We start from the raw sequence: 22,142 nt of genomic DNA, 5'->3' as shown, positions 1-22,142 counted from the left end.
CTATCTTATATGATAAATTAATTGAGGAACATATTTTGGGTAACATCATTTTTGATGTTCTCTTTCAGCCTTATCTGCAGAATCTTCCTCCTCCTCTAGCCTCTCAAATGTCTAAGTTCCTCAAAAAGTCAACTTTTAGTGTTTCACTCCTCGCAGGTCTCACCATATACATTCATCATAAGTGATCTCATTCATATTTTCATGGTTTCAACCTAGCTTTAGATTGACTCTGACTGACTGACACTGTGTAAATTAGGAACAATAATAACAAATTCATAAGGACTAAAATATGTGATGAATATAAAAATATAAATACAACATATTTACACATTTAAGCAAAAGCTTAATAAATAATTAAATCATTTATTCTGTCTCCAGCCTAGATCTACCTTACTGAGCAATAAAAATATATTGATCTAACTTGGGACTTCCCCTTGGTTTTTGCAAATATACCTCAAACACAAGATGTTCACTTCCCACTCTACCACCTGGGCCCTGCACACTCTAGCTCAGTATGGACTCTTCGCCCAAGCCTGAAACAACGAAGCCATACTCTAGACCAGTGTTTTTCAACCTTTTTTGGGCAAAGGCACATTTGTTTCATGAAAAAAATCACGAGGCACACCACCATTAGAAAATGTTAAAAAATTTAACTCTGTGCCTATATTGACTATATATAAAGTAATTCTCTTGAATAGGAATCAAATAAACACAAAGAAAGTATTTTATAATTACTTTATTATGAAATATTAAGTAAACAAAATAGTGAAAAATTATAAAATTCTTGTTTTGTCTGCACCTACGGCACACCAGGCAACATCTCGCGGCACACTAGTGTGCCGCAGAACAGCTGTTGAAAAACGCTGCTCACTCTTCCTTTTCAATTACTGTCCTTCTCTCTGGTCACCAATTTAGTATCCAAGTATTTCTGGCTTTTCTCCAGTGCATTTTCAGATGACTATCTTTCTGAAGTACAAAATCTGATCACATCACTCTTCTGCTTAAAATTCTTCAATATTTCTTCATAGTTTTCAGGATAAAATTCAACCTCTTAATGTATCATATACAGCTCCTTATGATCTGGCCTCTTAAGTCATCTCCCTCCATGCCCTATTCTCATATGCACTCTCCACTCCAGTCAAATAAAATCATGTGTATGTCTACAAATTGTCACGACTTTACACATTCTATTCTTCTTTCCATAAAGTCAATTCAACCCCACTCCCACCCACTTTATTTCTGGTTAATTTCAAATGGTCCTTTTCATGAATTTAATTATATGTTGTTTGATTCCTATTCTTTAAATTTTAACTTTAACAAATGTGTAACACAGCCTATAAATTTAACTATTCATTCTCAACCTATTTAATACTATAAAATACAAGCAATTCATCCAGTATACTTAGGTAAAATTGTCAGCACCAGAATTGTCTTATTTTAGTAACGAGGAAGATAATAATTATATGAGATTAACATTCCTTCATCAATATATACAGGGTATCCCCTCAAAATGTCTATATACTTTGAGTGACTATAAATTCAATATTTTATTAACATATAATTAATAAAATACATGTTCAAAATTTTAAAAACATCTGTAGAAATGACCTTTTTTTTTTTTTTTTTTTTTGTCAATGCCTGTTTTCAAACTGATGATCATTCTGATCCAGTCACTGCTGATAACGTGGAGCAATGGAATAGAAAACATCAAGAATAATTTCCTTCAGTATTTGTGCACCTTCATTCATCTACTGTTGCCAGTTTTGTACCATAAACTTTATCTTTTATGTATCCCCATAAAAAGTCTAGTGGCACTTTAGGATACATTTTCTCTGTTCAAAGTTTAGTCTGGCTTTACCCATTATTTCAAATCAGTTAAACCTGAAAAGGAGTAAAAATTAAGTGAGTTATCAGCTGTTAAAATATATACAATTTTTGGGACACCCTATATTTATTATATTCTGGACACTAAGGAAGTTTCAAATAGTGAACAAGAAAAGTTTCTGACATCAGTCTAATGGGGGAGTCTCACCCTTAAACAGGGAACTCCAATATAATGTTATAAAGATATGTATATGTATAAAATTTCTGAGAAGGCAAAGAAAGAAATAACTAACTTATGTAAGGTAGTTTCAAACAAACATTATAAGAAAAAGTTCCAAGTAAAATTTTTTCTCCCTCAATCAAAACTTGTCCAATAAATATCAAGATAAATTTGAGTTCTATTACTAGGATAGCCACATATACCAGGTTTGTACACCCTATTTAACATCCGTTGCATGTGAAATAAATACTAGCATCCCCTTTCATTCTCATTATTATCCTGGTTTGGATAATAAATTATAAGTACACCTTATTTATCACCCACTAAAAACAATCTTTTCCACTAAAAACAATCTCAATAATTTATTCATTTCATCTGAAGTGGTTTTTTTCTATCACTTAACATATTTAGGGGTTAAAGAATCTAATTTTTAAAGTACGTTTGTGTGTTTTTTAAAATATATTTTTATTGATTTCAGAGAGGAAGAAAGAGGGAGAGAGAGATAGAAACATCCATGATGAGAGAGAATCATGGATGGGCTGCCTCCTGCAAGTCCTTCACTGGGGATCGAGCCCACAACCCAGGCATGTGCCCTTCACTGGAATCAAACCTGGGACCTTTCAGTTTAGAGGCCAACACTCTATCCCCTGAGCCAAACCATTCAGGGCTAAAGTATCTAATTCTAACTAGTCTTTGAGATGGATCAACTCAAAATATTCTTCAGTTTTACTCTCTCTGGTTTCCTCTTGCCCCCTCATATTTGCTGTGAAAGGAGACTATCTCCCTCAGCCTCTAAATTAAAAAAAAAAAAAAAAAAAAAAAAGTGGTAGAGGCATTTAGGAAAGGTAGGAAACAATAGATAAAATCTATGTTAATTTTTCATGGCGAATACTTTTTTGAGAATATATCTCAAAGTAAAAATAAATAATTCAATTTAAGCCTATAAAATAGTAAACTAATGAATTCTTTATCTAGCCAACACAACATATTTATTTTAAAATGAATGTTATCTTTAAAAAATAAAAATAAAATGAATATTCTCCTCAAATAATCATTTTGAGAGGTTCTATAATATCCAACTACTTGAAACATTTTTGGACTATCTGCTTGGATACTTCATGACTCACAAATATTTATCTCACTAATTTATGGACAAGCATATTTTCCCTTTATTTATTTCACAAAAGTTATTAATTGTGTGAATACAGGTCCATGGCATAGAGCTCCCTTCCCTGTTCTGCATCTCCCTGCCAAATCCCTAAGACAGTATTCTGATGTGCCATCTGCTCCATGATTATGCACCAGCCACTGTCCTGCAGCTTTGAGGGTGGGGACTGATTATTAAAAGACAAGATGTTTTGGATTGTTTAATTTTTATCAGATATGGATGTAAATTATTCTTGGCTTTTCCAAAAAACAAATTCACCTTCAAAGGAAGAACTGGAGATATTTAAAAGAACTGAAGGCAATATCAAAAAGGAGCTCAAAAGATACTAAGTTAATGTTGCATCATTTGCACAAGTACACTCACTGTCTACTTTCCTTAGGAACTAGCCAACAGTCTTTCAAATATATACCAGTAAGCTCTTTTATATTTATTATAAGAACTATTCTTATTACTCTACATCCTGGAACTCCTTAACTAACTGAAATCTTCCAAATAAAAACTAACAAACAAAAAAAATTAAGAACTAGAACCAAATAGACAACTCTTCATCAACATCTTACACATTTTCTTACTTTAAAAAACTCTAATCCTCTCCAAGACTGCCAATCAATCATGTAATTTTTCCTAAGTTTTTCATTAACAGTTTTTCCAAACCTCTTTTAGCTTTAGAAGATTTATTATTAAAAACTAGAGGCTTGGTGCACGGGTGGGGTCCCTCGGCCTGGCTGGCGATTGGGACAATTGGGGCCGTTTTCCCAGTCCCAGTTGAGGCCAATTGGAGCCAGCATGGGGGGAGGACCAAGGGAGGTTGGCTGGCTGGAGGGAGGGACCGTGGGAGGTTGGCTGTGTGAGCACACTGACCACCAGGGGCAGCTCTTGCATTGAGCATTGGTTAACCGGTCGTAATGGTTGCTTAGGCTTTTATATATATATATACACACACAATATATATATATATATATATATATATGGTAATCTTTCTTACTGTAAAAAGGGCTTAAGTTGAAGTTTAGATAAAACTTTTTTTTAATAGGAAATTATAAAAATCTCTAATTAGGAGAATAAATGTCTATGTATCTTTCTATTTATCCATACCTATTCTCCTTTTACTAGCAAGCCATATTCCCAGATGTCATGGCAATATTTGTACAGCTATAATGATACCAAAATCAATTACCATTAGACCTAGTTCCAGAACCATAGTAAGATTTTAAAAACCAAACAAAATGAAATAGGGTTCAGCAGCTGAATTTACCGTATTTTTCGGACCATAAGACGCACTTTTTCCCCCAGAAGTGGGGGGGGAAAGTCCCTGCGTCTTATGGTCCAAATATAGCCTACACATATACTTTAAAAAAAAAGTTTTTTTACTTGCCTGGCTCTGTGTGGTCTCTGTGTGCTTGCCCAGCTCTAAAATGGTTCTAAATGCTGCTGTTTACTTTACAGGGTTGATTACATGTGTTTATGACTGTGATGTTGGGTTTTAATGCACATAAAATATTTTAGGACACTATTTGTTTCAGAATCTTTTTTTCTTCATTTCCCTTCTCTAAAAACTGGTGCGTCTTATGGTCCGGAGCGCCTTATGGTCCGAAAAATACGGTAATTAACTTTAAATGGATAAATCATCTGATCATAGATAAATGGGTCTTAAAAGACAGGAAGAGAAAAACAATAACAGGTAAGAGAGACTGTTAGATGTTTAAAGTCTTAGAAGTATAAGCAAACACACACACACACACACACACACACACACACACACGAAGTATAAGCTAATTATAACTCACCTAAGTGCCACACTTTAAATTCTCATAGCCATATAGCAGTTATATTTAACCATTCTTACTATGAAGACTTCTAGCAACCAAGTACCTTTAAACACAGATTCCTAAGAATTCCCAAGATGAGTTAAATTTTATGGGAAAATTGCCAGTATCTGTTATTACCAGTTCTTATATTGAGCACCACCCCGTTACTAATATATTACGTCACTATGAGTCACCTTAAAACAAGATTTTCCTCCTTGTTTAAAAACAAGACAATCTTATACCAAGCAACAAGTGATAAGGTACAAGTTTAGACAACTTTGCTTTCAGTAGAAAATACATGACAGCACTTGAACAAAAGCATATTACTGCTCTTAGGATTTTACTGTCTATCACTGTTATTCTTACTTTTAAATTTTCAATCCTCAGGAAACTTTCAGAGGTATATCCCTGCCCACTGTAATCTGAAAAATACTTCCTCTAAGAAAAGGAGGTCACTATGTCTTCCTCGATGGGTAATTTCTTACGCTATATTTATGTCATACTCTTCATATGTATGATTCATTATATTTGAGCACCACAATCTGACCGGATCAACTAAAGTATCAAAATATTTTGAGCTACAAATGCATGTTATTTACAGAGTAAGTGTACAAAGATTATCATATTACTGTATTTGTCATAGTACTTTTTGTCAGTGGTATAAGATCTTGTTAGACATATGTGTCAACACTGTAAAACAGATCACCTGTAACTATTTCTGGCTTAGGTTGGCTTTAGTTGAAAATGGTTAACATCCTTGATGAATGACTCCCAGATAAATTTTATCATTAGGGTTTCCTGACATTTTGCATTACATTTAATATCACCTTGTCCTTTGAAAACCTTTAAGTCATACATTTGAAAGAAAGCAAAACAGTGTTTGCATTTAAAAACAATCAGAATACTCTTTGTGTAAATAAAATACTTTACAATTCAAACAATAAAAATTTTAACTATTGTATTCTTTGGGGGGGGGGGGCGGTGTTCATGTTCGTTTTAGCCTATAATTGTGAGGCAGTTATGTTAGAGTTTTTATCTTGAAATACAATTGATAATATAACCTAATCCTTAAAATAGTGACATTATTCCCTTGGCCACATTCATCTGTTATAAATTTTGGCTGCTGTGGCAGGAAAAAATCCCCTAAATCATTGTTCTATGTTGCACTCAGGAGCCAAGATGAACCCTGGACAACCTCAATTTCTTCATCCTCAAACATCATATGCTATCCTTACAGTAACAAAAGTTACCATTTTCTGAAGGCCAGGTTATATGCTAAGCATCTCATAAATAGTAACTCTGGAGTTGCAGCTAATGTGCATTTAACTTGCATTAATTTGATAACATTTGCTCCAAAGACAGTAAGTAAATGTGCATGGAAATTTAAGTTGTTATAGTGAACATGATTTTACATAACATTACATACAAGTGCATGCAACAAAGAGCATGAGATGGGAGAAAGCATGTCCCTTCAGACCAAGCATGTCAAACTCGCAACAGCCGCATGCAGCCACAATGAATATTTTTGTGACCCAGCCAATATAACAGTAAGAAACGTTTTAATAAAAATTTTGTTACTTAATTTTTACAATATCCTGTTATACCTAAGTAGAGGCCCAATGCATGGAATTTGTGCATCGTGGGGGGAGGGGGGTGTCCCTCAGCCTGTGCTGTGCCCTCGGGGGATGTCCAACTGTGGGTTTGCAGGGGGTAACAGGCCCGTTCTCTCTCCTCACCTCCCCATAGCCTTCTTCTCAGGAAGTGTCTACCCTCAAGTGGTCAGTGTGCATCATAGTGACTGGTCATTCCGCCAGTCATTCTGAGGTTTGGTCAATTTGCATATTAGGATTTTATTATATAGGATTATTAATAACTAACTACAACGTTCACTAATGACTGATTACTATAATCATGTTTGTTGTATTCATTTCCCTTACGCACTTTACCTGCAGGAGCACCATTGCTCTCCACTAATATTAGCAGCAAGTATTTTCTCAGCCGATCGCCACATCATTAGTCTTATACTGACTTGTTTGGGGTGCACAACAGGAAATATTTCGCTTTCAGAAAACAAGAAAAATAGATTTGCATTACACTTGTTAATTTGTGCAGTTATTCAGTGTCTGATAAGTTAATGTTCAAGAAAAAAATATTAATTTTTATTGAAATATTTATTTTTTGTTAACTGTTATTTATTTCTGCCCTTTGTATTCAGCATATCTCTATCAAAATAAGCCTAAGAAAATTGAAGCTTTTGTTTTTGTTTTTTTATATTTTATTGATTTTTTTTTTTTTACAGAGAGGAAGAGAGAGGGATAGAGAGTTAGAAACATCGATGAGAGAGAATCATCGATCAGCTGCCTCTTGTACACCCCCTACTGGGATGTGCCTGCAACCAAGGTACATGCCCTTTACCGGAATCGAACACGGGACCTTTCAGTCTGCAGGCCGACGCTCTATCCACTGAGCCAAACCGGTTTAGGCTGAAGCTTTTGTTTTTTTGTGGCCCACATAAACTTAAATCTTGTTTATTTGGTCTGTGTTAGCCTTTGAGTTTGACATGCTTGCTTCAGTCTCAGTTACAGAGCTGTATGCCCACAACCATGCGTATTGTTCTTTATGGGTCTCTGGCCAGAACTAGGTTACATGGTTACCTCTGGTAGGTGCAAGGAAGCCAGGGAAAGCAAGTATATGACTTTCCATCTTAATCACTGAGTGGCAATAGCAAAAATGATGTTTTAAATGACTGTTACCAACCTTTGTCTATCATAACAACTAATGAAAAACTAAATTATTTAAATTATTTAAAACATCACTCATTTGTGCCCACTGAGCATTAAATTTAGAGTCATATGCTCAAGTGCTAAAGTTCACTGAATCTTTACCTAAAAAAGAACTTTAATAGCTTTAACGGTCCTGTAGATAACCACAAACTACAGTTTTCACTATCTTCAAATGTACTTCATCTCACATTACTTCATTACCATTCAAAGATGGTTATGCCCATTTCAATCCAGGGTGTACAACTACTCATAAAGCAACATAGCTAAGCATGATACATATTTGATATAATTCAGTAAAGACTCATAATATATTCATTATATCACCTATAATGAATATGCTTTGAAAACCAATTGTCATAAATTTTTAAAATCAAGTATATAATATTGTGCAAGAATCAAAGAATTAAATCCACTTAACATTAGTAATTATTAGCAGATAATGAAGGAACGCTCACTATGCTAGAGTGCTAGACACTATATTAAGCATTCATTTAATTATTTCATAAAAAGAGCTAACAATAATACTGTAAGATAAGCTTAGATAGGCGATTTCTCAAAATCTATACCTAATAAGTGGCAGATCTGGGATTTTAACTCCAGAACCTAGCTCCAGAATCTAAAGTCAATTTAACCACTATGCTATGATGTAGCCCATTTTCTTGACAACAAGTACTTAAGACATAAAGTCATTATTAAATTATCCAGAGAGGGAAACTGTCCTTTTGGGTCTGGATTTGGCAAGGGAGAAAAGTACACTAGGGTCGTGTAGAAAATACTTTTTCTCCAGACGAATGTTAGGCTTAGGATTTTAAGTAATGAAAAATTCATTATTTCAATATCACTGTCACATTGCTTGCTGATTTTAAAGAAATTGTGCTCTCAACTTCCAAAATGATATTTTGGAAAGTCAGTAATAAATCAAGTGAAACAGGCAAAAAATAAAATGAGGGGAAAAAATTTTCTAATTTAAGGGGAGGTTAAGAAATAACTATCTGAGGCCCTGGCTGGGTAGCTCAGTTGGCTAGAGCATTGCCCCAGTACACCAAGGTTGTACTGTAGGTTCAATCCCCATCAGGAGCACATACAAGAATCAACCAATGAATGCATACATAAGTAGAACAACAAATTGAAGGTTCTCTGTCTCTCTCTCTCTCTCTCATCAATGAAAATAAATCTGATAAGGCATTTTCTCAACTACTGACTCATACATTTTCAAAATACATTTTTGTGCATTCAAGTTTTTCTGAAGACAAATGTCCATTTCAATATTTTTTTTTCATCATTGAATTTAGGACCATATATGATCTAATTCTATATCAAAAGGTTTCATTTTGGAGTGCACACAACTATTAAAGAAAAGTTTTTTTCTAAGAATCACTATTGTGGTTACTTTAGAATGAAGAAAGAATAAAACACAGAACCTCAATCATCCAGTTTTCTAAATCATATGCTCAGATAAGGCAACTTGTTTTAAAAAGACTAGATTGTACTAGCAGCTTAAACGATATAAAGTCTTGTGCAGAGTAGGGATTTAATAGATGTTTGCAAAATGAATGCAATCCAATTAAGTAGGGGTGGGGATAGGAGAGTGGGGGAGAATCTAAGAAAAAAGCAAGTATAAGCCCTGGACCTGTTAAAACACAGTCTTCCTCTAAAGTGTCTTGAATCATCTGAAAGAATTGATGGAAACAAAGACTAAGCTGGTGAGCAACATCTCTATTTCTAACTTTCAGCAGGCTGGCATTCTGAGCAAGCACATGCAACACAGAGGTCCAGATCATCCTTGTGTCTTTAAATTTTTCATTTTGCAACACAATTATAATCTTCTATAAGACAATTTCAAGAATATAAGACTTTTCATTATTAGTTTAATAAAATTCTCTAATTTTTAAAAGTCTTATAGATTAAAATCCTACAAAATGGTGCTTAAGTGGAAATTTCCGAAGACTATTTTCTTTCTACAAAAAGCCCTGTGTTTAATTATCAAATGCCATATCCTGCAAACATGTTTTGTAGGCAAGTGGAGGAATTCCTGGATTTTCCAGCCACATCTTGCCTAACTAGACTTCCTTTATAGTCTGCAGTTCCTTTGAAGTTTAATTGAAAACTACAGAATCAACATTAAAATGCTCAGAGTTGAGAAAGTTGCAGCTTGTATAAAACAGATCTAGAAGATGAATTAAAATATTGTACTCATAGAAAGTTTGGTGTATTTTTTCCCCCAGTCTCTTTTAAAAAAAAAAATAGGTTGTCTCTATTTTATGACAGCATTCAATAGTAAAAACTGTAATCAAAATGCAACCAAAGTATGAACCAAAGGCCCCTTGTTACATGTGAGTTCATTCAGTATCTTTGGAAATGCATCTTTTCAAAGCTGCATTCAATTTCAATTTCCAAATGCTTAGTATAGCTGGATTACACAAATCATTCTTCTCATCTATTGTTTCTTTGTACAAAGATATATTTAAACCCATGAATACATTCAGTGACCTCAGATTCTCTATCTTTAAAAAATATGTTGATTTCTATTTTGCCACATGGTTTATAGTCTTGATCATTAAAAATGTCAACATATTCAGTCTGATTTGACTAAAAAACTAAGGTGACCACTTGCAATGATCTAGCCTACCATAGCAAAACAACCAATAGATTAATATGCTGCTAAGCATGACCTAGTAAATTGATAAGCTCTCAAGGAAAGGGGATTTTTAAAGATTACAGTTGCATTAATCATTCTGTATAGTGCTCCAGGGTCATTACAAAATTATACACAACAAACATACTTGGCATAGAGATTAACAACTAGAGCAGAAAGTCTCTAATTTTAAAAAATGAAGGTATTATTGAGTACAAAATTAAAAAAAAACCTGAAGCCCCTGAAATAAACTATTTATTTGAATTATATTGTCATAAAGCAAGTATCTTCCCCACCAAATTTATATTATAATGAAAAATTGCTTAATAACCAAATAGCAACCCTAAATAACCATCATTATAAAAATGACTAATACCTCATAAGTGCATGTTTATTTAGTGCGAGGCATGGTACTAAGGCACTCTCTCATTTAATGCTCACTTCTATAAAAGTACTATTTATTACTTCTATTTCACAGATGGGCAAACTGAAGCCTGGAGTAATTGAATTGTCTGAGTCTAGTGAATTGTAAAGGCAGTATTCAGATTCAGACGGAGAGTTCCCAATCCACCACTATGTTAGACTGCTTCACGGTGCTATAGGTATTTTTGAAGGTATTTTTGAAAGAAATGAAACCACATGGACTATATTAGAATCATTGGCAAATACTATTTTTGTTCTAAACCACAATTGCTTTCTCAACCTCTAAAGAATAAATGAGCTTCCTTAATAGATTAAGATAATATGTTATGAGAAGTTAACATGTGGTTTAATTCTTGTCTGAGACATGCTAAATATAATTGTGAAGAAAAGACTCTCTCAAATTGTTGTTGTTTCTATAAAAGTGTCTGAAGCAACAAGTAGAGAATCACTAATCCAGTGAGGAAGTTGCACAGAGATGTCTTCCCTTAAACTTCTAGAAACATAATTTCATCCATTCTCCTATCTGTCTGAATCAGTAAAAATGAAATTGTTGGGCATTTTTGTTTTTCCCATTAGCAGAGAAAGGTAGAGAGGTGGAAGAGGCGAGGGACAAGGTAATTCCTACAAACACACACTTCCAAAGACAGAAGCGCCAGTATCTGGCTGTCATACCTTAGACAACACTGTCTTACAACAGTCACACCATAGATAGAGTTGGCTTCTGATTGTAAATGAAAATGAAAGGGATTAATATTTAGAAGTAAGATCTTTTGCTTCTCCATTTTTCCCAATTAGTCTGTTCCACATTCCTGGCCCGTTATTCTCTATTGCACTGACATTTTAGGTTTTTTGATTATACATACTTAGTTTATGGCTGCCTTCCTGCACTAGACCTGTAAATTCCAAGGCACAGATAATGCTTTATATAATCCCACAGTGCTGGAAAGGCTCTCAGCAGGCTTCTGTTGAACTGTTTATCAAGCACCAAAACAAAAGCAGCTACATGACTCAAATTGCAGTAATTTCAAACTAAAGCAGGACAAACATGAAGCAACATGGTTAAAAAAATGGAAGCAACTCAAACAGCACCTAGACATAGAGACTAATTCTAAGCTGGAAGGTAATTTAGTCCTTGGGTGTGGCAACCAAAGTTTAAATCCCAGCTCTGATACTCCTCGCTGGGGGAGTCTAAATGACTCTGTGAAAATCAATTTCTTCACCTGTAAAATGGGAACAATAATAGTACTCCTTCAAATAGTAGTGATGACTGTTTAATGCCAAACCTAGCGTCTATATCATAGCAAATAAGCAAAACATTGTAGCTACTAAGACAGTTATTAATGCCCATAATCACAAATTTTAACAAATTCACTTTAAAGGAAAGCCAAGAGAACACATATACTGTATTTAAGGTAAAAGAAGTACTTAGATGTTACAATTCATGAAAAAATAGTTTTATTTCCCCAGCCCCCTTTTCTGCATTTTGCATGGCATCAGCACTATTCTGTTTGCGGCTCCCAGCATACATCATGTCTAGCCCTGTGCCTTAAGCTCATGCTTCTGACTGCTCTATTTTCAAATCTTTAAGGCTCAACTCAGAAATCCTTGTTGACCTTCTTTCTCTTCCACAAGGCTTATATAATTTGTGATTACTACAGTGTATTCTAACTACTTATTTAATACTAATCTTTCTTCTTATATGCTAAGCTTTCTGAAACCAGAGTCTAACTGACTGCTTGATCATCAATCCTGGTACGAATTAAATAAATAAATATCTTCAGAGTCAAGTATAGCATGGGAAACAAAAAGATACTAAATTATTATTTTTTAATTGAATTACACAGCTCCATAAAATCTAGGCTGGAACATAGTACACTACTTATCATCAATTATTTCTAAGCATAGCCTCTCCCACTCACTAAATGAAATATTTCCCATCTCTCAGGAAATCTAGGGAACCAGGAGACCTTTCAATATATTTCAGAGCCAAAATCACCTCAGCAGACATTCTCTGGACAAACAGGAAAATAAGGGGCAACGTGAACAGCAGCTGTGTTGCTCAGCTGGGCAAGAAAATGCAGGGCAGTTGGTTCAATTATTTGAAAGGACTCAGTGCTGAGACCCAGAGGAAGAGAATGGACGAGATTACTGCACAAAATAGCACTCATTAAAGATTCACAAGAATGCTTAGATCTCTCCCATGTGTACCTGGCTTCTGGCATATTTCGAATTAGGTAAAGAGTTTTGTCAATAATCATTTTGTTTGGTTTTGTCCTTTAAAAAAAATACTTTCCCTACCATAGCTAGGTTTTTTGAATGAATGATTGAATAAAGACAGAAAGAAAGAAAGAAAGAAAGAAAGAAAGAAAGAAAGAAAGAAAGAAAGAAAGAAGGAAAGAAAGGAAAGAAGGAAGAAAGAAAGGAAGGAAGGAAGAAAGAAAGAAAGAAAGAAAGAAGAAACATGGACCTGTGAATGCCTACAATGGGCCAGGCACTATATAGCCAATGACAGCCACATTTAATAGAAAAACAGTAAAGCCCTAAGCTGCTGGAACAAGGAATAATATTTATGGTGCTCTATAGTTAGGAAGTATGGGCTCTGCACAGTGCCTTTTTTCAGACTGGGCGTAACCTAGAATCTGCTCCCTTTCACTGAAAGCCAAACAGAAAGGAGGAGAGACCTGAAGATACCTTTGAACACCAAAGGCCTCCTCTTCCTCTGTACTTCCCAGGCACTTGAGTCATATTTTAAAATCTAAGCTAGTTTAGGTATCTTTTCTGTCCATGCTACAATAATTAATGAATACTAAGTAATACCTGCTAAACTAACTAAACTCCTGTGGGAATAGCAATGGAACTCAAATAGAACACACTTTGGCTTATACCTCAATTTAGTATTTCCCAGAGATGGAATTATACACCATTAGAAAAAGAAGTGACTATTTCATAAAATGAACTGGGACAAGTGGTTAACTATTTAGAACAAAATTAATATTTACCTCATACCATGTAGTAAAATTAATTTTAGGTGATTAAAGTTAAATATAATAATAAACTATAAGACAACTTCAGAAAATACAGGTGAATATTTCTCTACCCTATTGATGGAAAATTGAACTAAGACAACAATGTGAAAATCAAACACACAAAAAAGACTTTGGAATGATGGCATTAAATTTTTTTAAATATCTGTACCTCAAAATAAATATGACAAAAGCAAACAAAAATGGCAAATGAAAAACTGAGGCAAAATGTGCAACAAAACAGAAAAAGGTTAATATTCTTATATATAAAGAATATTTATAGCCCTAGTTGGTTTGGTTCAGTGGATAGAGCCAAACTGAAAGGTCCCAGGTTCGGTTCCAGTCAAGGGCACTTGCCCAGGTTGTGGGCTCGATCCCCTGTGGAGAATTTGCAGGAGGCAGCTGATCCATGATTCTCTCTCGTCATGTATGTTTCTATTTCTCTCTCACTCTTTCTTCTCTCTGAAATAAATAAAAATATATTTTAAAAAAGGAATATTTACAAGTTAATATGGCAAAAATAACTATCCAAGAAGAAAATTGGGCTACTCACATCAACGACTTACAAAATAGGAAATATAAAACATATATAATAAATATTTGGGAAATGTTTAACCTCTGATTTTAAAAATTAAATTAAAACAGCAATACTAGTGGTAGCCCTGACTGGTTTGGCTCAATGGATAGAGTGTCAGCCTGCGGACTGGTGGGTCCCGGGTCCGATTCCTTTCGGGGGCATGTACCTTGCTTGCAGGCACATCCCCAGTTGGGGGGTGTGCAGGAGGCAGCTGATAGATGTTTCTCTTTCATCAATGTTTCTAGCTCCCTGTCCCTCTCCCTTCTTCTCTGTGAAAAATCAATATATATATTTTTTAATTAAAAAAAAAATACTAGTGGTTAAAAGAAAGGATTCTAGGGTCAGATATTATACTTATCTATAATCTTAGGGAATTAATTTTACTTCTCTGATTCTCAATTTTCTTTGTAAAATAGAGATAATAATAATAATATCTACATCATAGGAGAGATGTAAAAATCAATATAATGCATGTAAGGTACTCAGCACAGTGTCTGGTGCACAGTAAATGTTCAATAAGCAATGGCTTTTATGAGAAAGAAAGTGGGTGATGATGATGATGATGATGATACTCATGGCTGGTGAGGGTACAGTGAAGGAGACATTTTTATATATAGCTTGTCAACAAAAATTGATTCAACTTTTCTGGAGAACAATTTTAGCAATATGTATCAAAAGTCTTAAAGGGGCCCTGGCCAGGCAGCTCAGTTGGTTAGATCATCCTCCCAATATGCCAAGGTTGCGGGTCCAATCCTTGGTCAGGGCACATACAAGCATGAACTAATGAATGCCTAAATAGGTGGAATACAAATTGATGGTTCAAATTCTGTCTCTCTCTCCCTTTCTCTCCCTTTCTCTCCCTTTCTCTCCCTCTCTCTCCCTCTCTCTCTCTCTCTCTCTCTCTCTCTCTCTCTCTCTCTCTCTCTCGTAAATTTTAGAAAGTCTTAAAGGTGGTCATATTTTTGGGCTTCTGGAAATAGAACAATGCTTAAAAGCAATGGAAGAACTCAAAATGGAAAAGATTGCTAAATATGACTATATCCATCCATTGTTCCATGTATCCAATACTTTTGACCCTGCTGATACAAAAATATGCATCAATAAACCAAGTACCTGGCTTAAAGGTTAGTTGGGGCGATAAGGAGCACACAACCCAGTACAACAAAGAGGTAGGAGGCACAATGGTTAAGTAAGGGTGCTATGGTGTGCATAGAAGGAGCACCTACCATGGTCAGGGAGTGGAGTCAGGGAAGCTTCCCAGAAGAAGTGACATTTAAGCTGGGACCTGAAGGATGAGTAGGAATTAGTCATGTAAAGAGAAGAGGAAAAAGTGTTCCAGGTAAAGGAAAGAGCGTGTACAAAGCCTAGAGATAAAGGGGAGTGTGGCATGTCAGCTTGACGAAGCAGTGAGCAAGGCAGGGACTTGGGAAGAGAAAAGGCTAAAGAGATAAGTGAGGTTGGCTCATTAAAAGTTTTGCTAGCAAACTCTGAGGCATAGACTTTAGTCTAAGGGTAATACAAACAATTAAAAAGCAAATAATTTTAATAAATACAATAAAAGACTAATACTCATAATATATCAAGAGAGTATATAGATTATGCCCAGCGTATGTGTAGCTCAGTGGTTGAGCATCGATCTATGCACCAAGAAGTCACCAATTTCATTCCAGGTCAGTGCACACTATGTTTTCAGTTCAATCCCCAGTGGAGGGCGTACAGGAGGCAGCTAATTGATGTGGATATTTCTCTCTCATCAATTTTTCTCCCTCTCCCTTTCTCTCTCTTAAAAAAAAAAAGAGGGTATATAGATTGAAAAGAATAAATTCATAAAATGGGAATACAGGATTGCAGTAAAGATTGCAGTCTGTAAACTCTAAGTTTAGTAAACTCTGAAAGTTTACTAAAAATCAACTGAACTACATACTTTAAAACAGTTTTATTTTAGGATTTGTAGGTTATATTCAATAAAATAGAATATCTCCTAAATTTTTTTAATAGAAATGGCTAATAAACATCTGAAAAACATTCAATCTATAATAAAATACATCAAACCAACTATGTTTATCCTCAAAAATTACTAATGATTAAAAACGAAATGAGAATATCCAGAGTTAATACGGCTAGGAAAAATGAACATTTTAATACTATGCTGGTTAGAATAAATGTTAATTGGAACAGCCTTTCTATAAGATATAAATACGTAATAGAAGTGTTTAAAATTGTTTATACTCTGTGACCCAGTAATTTTATTTCTTGAAATCTTAATAAATGCTCCAAAATGCACTGAACCAGAGTGGCTCAGTTGGTTGAGCATTGTCCAGTGCACTGAAAGGTTGCGGATTTGATTCTCAGTCAGGGCACATACCTGGATTGTGGGTTTGAGTTCCAGTCTTGGAGCCTATGGAAGGCAACCAATTGATCTCTCTTCCCTTTCCCTCTTCCCCCTCCCCCTCACCCCCACAACTAAGCATGTCCTCAGGTGAGGATTGAAAAAAAAAAACGTTCTACAAACTCTCCAAAAATTCATCTGGAGTAAAAAAAGATCCCAAATAGCTGCAGCAATCTTGAGAGAGAAGAATAAAGTTGGAGGGATCACAATACCAGATATTAAGCTATACTACAAAGTCACTGTTCTCAAAACTGCCTGGTACTGGCACAAGAACAGACATATAAACAGAACAGAGAACCCAGAGATCAACCTAAGCAACTATACTCAATTAATATTTGACAAAGGAGACAAGAGCATTCATTAGAGTCAAGACAGTCTCTTCAATAAATGGTGTTAGGAAAATCGAACAGATGCAAGCAAAAAAATGAAACTAGACTACCAACTTTTACACCACACACAAAAATAAATTCAAAATGGATAAAGGATTTAAATGTTAAGATGGGAAACCATAAAAATCCTAGAAGAAGCCATAGGCAGCAAAATATCAGACATTAGTTGTAGCAGTATATCTACTGATACATTTCCTAGGGCAATGAAAACCAGGAGAAGATAAACAAATGGGACTACATCAAAATTAAAAGCTTCTGCACAGCAAAAGAAACCATCAACAAAACAACAAGAAAGCCCACTACATGGGAGAACATATTTGCCAATGTTATCCCTGATAAGGGTTTAATCTCCAAAATTTATAGGGAACTCATACAACTTAACAAAAGGAAGATAAGCCAATCAAAAAATGGGCAAAAGATCTACCGTATTTTTCGGACCATAAGGCGCTCCGGACCATAAGACGCACCAGTTTTTAGAGAAGGGAAATGAAGAAAAAAAGATTCTGAAACAAATAGTGTCCTAAAATATTTTATGTGCATTAAAACCCAACATCACAGTCATAAACACATGTAATCAACCCTGTAAAGTAAACAGCAGCATTTAGAACCATTTTAGAGCCGGGCAAGCACACAGAGACCACACAGAGCCGGGCAAGTAAAAAAACTTTTTTTTTAAAGTATATGTGTAGGCTATATTTGGACCATAAGACGCAGGGACTTTTCCCCCCCACTTCTGGGGGGAAAAAAGTGCGTCTTATGGTCCGAAAAATACGGTAAATAGACACTTTTTGAAAGATGGCAAACAGAAGGCCAAGAGACACATGAAAACATGCTCAAAGTCACTAATCATCTGGGAGATGCAAATCACAACAACAATGAGATACTATCTCACACCTGTCAGAATGACTATCATCAACAAACCAACAAGTGCTGGTGAGGATGTGGAGAAAAAGGAACTCTCTTGCACTGCTGATGGGAATGCAGACTGGTTCAGCCACTGTGGAAAACAGTATGGCGTTTCCTCAAAAAAATAAAAAATGGAACTTCCATTTGACCCAGTAATCCCACTTCTAGGAATAGATCAGAAGAAAACAGAAACACCAATCAGAAAGGATATATGCACCCCTATGTTCACAGCGGCACAATTTACAATCGCTAAGATTTGGAAAGAGCCTAAGTGCCCATCAGCAGATGAGTGGATTAGAAAACTGTGGTACATCTACATAATGCAATACTATGCTACTGTAAAAAAAAAAAAAAAAAAAAAAAAGAAGAAGAAGAAGAAGGAGGAGGAGGAGGAGGAGGAGGAGGAGGAAGAGGAATTCTTACCATATGCAACAGCATGGATGGAACTGGAGAGCATTATGCTAAGTGAAATAAGCTAGTCAGAGAAGAGAAAGATAAATATCACTTGATCTCACTCATTTGTGGAATATAATGAACAACATAAACTGATGAACAAAAGTAGAACCAGAGTCACAGAAGCATCGAACAGACTGTCCAACCTATGAGGGAAATCAGGAGGTAAGGGGATAAGAGATCTACCAAAGGTCTTGTATGCATGCATATCAGCATAACCAATGAACACAGATGGGGGGAGGGGTGCATGTGTTGAGGGGAGGTGTGGCCAATGGGGGGGGGGAAAGGAGACATATGTAATACTATATGTAATACTTAAAAAAATAATTTAAATTTTAAAAAAGAAAAAAGTTCTAAACTACAGTTGAATATTTATGCCCAATGATATTCATGTAATTGAATTTATAACAGTAAAACAAAAAAGTTGGAAACACCAAGATGCTCATCAACAATGGAATGGTTAGAATGAGTTATAACTCAATGTAGCCATTTAGGTGATATGGCAATACATCAGCATTTCAAATATGTAAAATATATACACAGCTTTATGGCACATATCTTTTATTCTCTTTATTGTGCTTTTCTGTATTTTTCAGATTTCTATAATGGTCATGTATTATTTTTACAGTTTGAATTTCTAAGGTTTCTAAAAATTAAAAAGCATCACTTTTAAGTATTTTTGATTCATATAAATCAACTAGAGGCCCAGTGTATAGCATTTTTCCACTGGGGATGGGGGTTCCTGAGCCCAGCCTGCACCCTCTCACAGTCCGGGACCCTTAGGGGATGTCTGCCTGCTGGCTTAGGCCCACTCCCCTGACAGTTGGACATCGCCCAAGGGGCCCTTAGTGCTGCTGCAGAGTGGGGAGAGGCTCCTGCCATTCCAGGGGTGAGCCTGGCTTCTGGCTGAGTGGCACTCCCCCTGTGGGAGCACACTGACCACCAGGGGGCAGCTCCTGCATTGACCGTCTGACCCTGGTGGTCAGTATGCATCACAGTGACCAGTTGTTCTGCTATTTGGTCAATTTGCATATTAGCCTTTTATTATATAGGAGGATTTCATGTTTGCTATGATTTTATTTTCTCTGCTTAGGGAAAGAGGGGTGGGTCATATTTGAATATATATAATTCAAGAATATCTTACTTATCTATCATTATCAGGAAATAAGATATATATGTAAATAAATTTCCCAATTAATTAAAATGTATATTTTAAACATCAAATTTTTGATGAAACTTGGATGAACATCTATCTAAAAATATACTTTACTCAATCCTGACTGCTTAAATCAAGACAAAACAAGATTAAGCCTTCTTATGATATTCAGGATCATCTATATGATCATATATTGTAATATTAGCTCTGAGGGAGTACTGAATCTTAGGTGGGTATTTGTCCTTACATTAAGTAGCCCGTAAGTGCTATGTTTTTCCTTAGGACAGCTATCTACAGGTTTTCTTCCTCCTCCCTTGCTGTAAAACCATCACAGTTATCATTTCCCAGAACTATAAGGAGCCTGTCTTTAGTAGCAGTGCCACACTTTTCATTCCTATTTTATAATCTTCTGAGAGTTAAGGAAATTAAATGCCCAAGGCTTTAAATAAGGGTATTAACTAAACATGATCTGCACGGAGTTGGATAATTCTGTTCTAGGTATTCAAGATTACAATATAAATGAACTCCAAAGAGAGTGTGAGTTCTTGATTGTATCTCAAGTATTGGTTTCTTTACTATACTGGCAGTCAAATTCTCGGGATCAGAAACTAATGCTGTTTCTCTTATCACTCCATGGAAAGAGAGGTAACCAAGAGCCAAGAAACTTACGTCTAGTTCAGGTTCTTACACCAACCAGTTTTATAACCCTCAGCGAGTCTTTTAACCTCGGTAACCTGTCTTGCATAACTTACAAAGCTACTCTAGATAGTTTTAAATCATGATCACAAAAACATTCTGAGAAGTATAAAGCACTACAGAAGACTAAAAGATTTTTGTAGCAGTTCGCTGTCCTGTATGACCCTAGATCAATATGGGTATCCATTTTGAAAATTCATAGCAGAAAGAACAGAGGGAAAAAGATAATTCTTAAATTTCCAATTAATTAGGACACACTTATTATCTAGGAATAACAATATATTCCTAGAGCTGGCATCTATGACTCCTCCTTCCCTATACCAAATCAATCCCCAAGTCCTTTCTGTCTTTCCACAATCCCTAAAATCTGTCCCTTTCTTTCCATTATCACTCACATTCCCAATTCAAGCCTTTATTATCTACTGTAACATCCTCTAACTGGATCCACTCATGGCCTTTCCCTCTGTCAAATCCTTCTAGCCCACAGCTTCCAGATTAATTTTCTTAAAATACCAGAGATCACATCTGTTCAAAAATCTCTGAGGACGTTGCATTATCTTCTCTATCAAGTTCACACTCCTAAGACCAGCAGTCCCTGTGTAGCTGCCTCTTCGCCTTTATTGCCTATTATTCTTTCCAAATTCTTCCTCAAATTGGCCTAAGTCCTTCAGATATGCCTTGTACTTTTCTGCCTCTAAGTCTTGGTATAAATAGCTTTCCTCCACCTAGAATATTCTCTACTTTCTAGCTTCCAGCTCAACTTATAGAAATTCAGCCGATCATTCAAGGGCTAGTTCAAGAGCCACATATTTTGTATACCTCCCTTTGAATACCACAAAGGAAAAAGATGGCAGATTCTATTTAGACACATCTGGGTTTAAACTACAGCTTCAGCAATTGAGTGTCACTGAGCATATTCCTTATTTGCTCTTTGCCTCAGTTTCTTCCATCTGTAAGATGGGGATAATAGCAATTTCCCTGGGGCATATTGTGAGGAGTAAATGAGTCACTCAATCCATGTCAAGCCCTTAGCATGATGTCTGGCATAGAGAAAGGCCCAAGAGATTTAGAGATTGATATTACTTTTTGCCATTAGTGAATTTACCTTAATCTGAATTCAGACAATACTTATCATTACAAACTGACTATTCATGTATATACAGTATCATTTCCCTCACTCTCCTTCTCTATCCTCTTTCCTTATATTTTTTTCTTCATCCTATCCTGATTACATGATCCTGATAGAGTATACCTCTTATACATATTAATATCTATAATAATCATTCACACCCAGTAGATTTGTTTAATCCCTAATGAAAGAATACTGAAAAACTGACACTACTAAAATTTTTAAATTCCTGTACTAAAAATATATAATAAAATGCTTACTATGATTAAAAAATATAAATTTCCAGACTACAAAATTAAGTTTCTCCTTTCATGACCCTCCAGATTCTTTTTGCTCATTTTTAAAAAATCAACAACTCACCCTAACCAGTTTGGCTCAGTGGATAGAGCATTGGCCTATGGACTGAAGGGTCCCAGGTTCGATTCCAGTCAAGGGCATATCCCTTGGTTGCAGGTACATTCCAGGTAGGGGGTGTACAGGAGGCAGCTGATTGATGTTTCTAACTGTCTATCCCTCTCCCTTCCTCTCTGTAAAAAATCAATAAAATATGTTTTAAAAATAAA

At 35.4% G+C, this 22,142-nt stretch overlaps 1 protein-coding gene across 16 annotated transcripts in view; it reads right to left on the bottom strand.

Moving 5' to 3' along the window:
* SSH2 (slingshot protein phosphatase 2) overlaps window positions 1-22,142 on the bottom strand; it is a 211,806-nt gene that overhangs the window by 186,896 nt on the left and 2,768 nt on the right. The gene's annotated exons all lie outside the window — the stretch shown is intronic.

This window comes from Pipistrellus kuhlii, unplaced genomic scaffold (genome assembly GCF_014108245.1).
Source record: "Pipistrellus kuhlii isolate mPipKuh1 unplaced genomic scaffold, mPipKuh1.p scaffold_m20_p_39, whole genome shotgun sequence".
Lineage (NCBI taxonomy): Eukaryota > Metazoa > Chordata > Mammalia > Chiroptera > Vespertilionidae > Pipistrellus > Pipistrellus kuhlii.
This window is presented reverse-complemented; position numbering and strand designations above follow the sequence as displayed.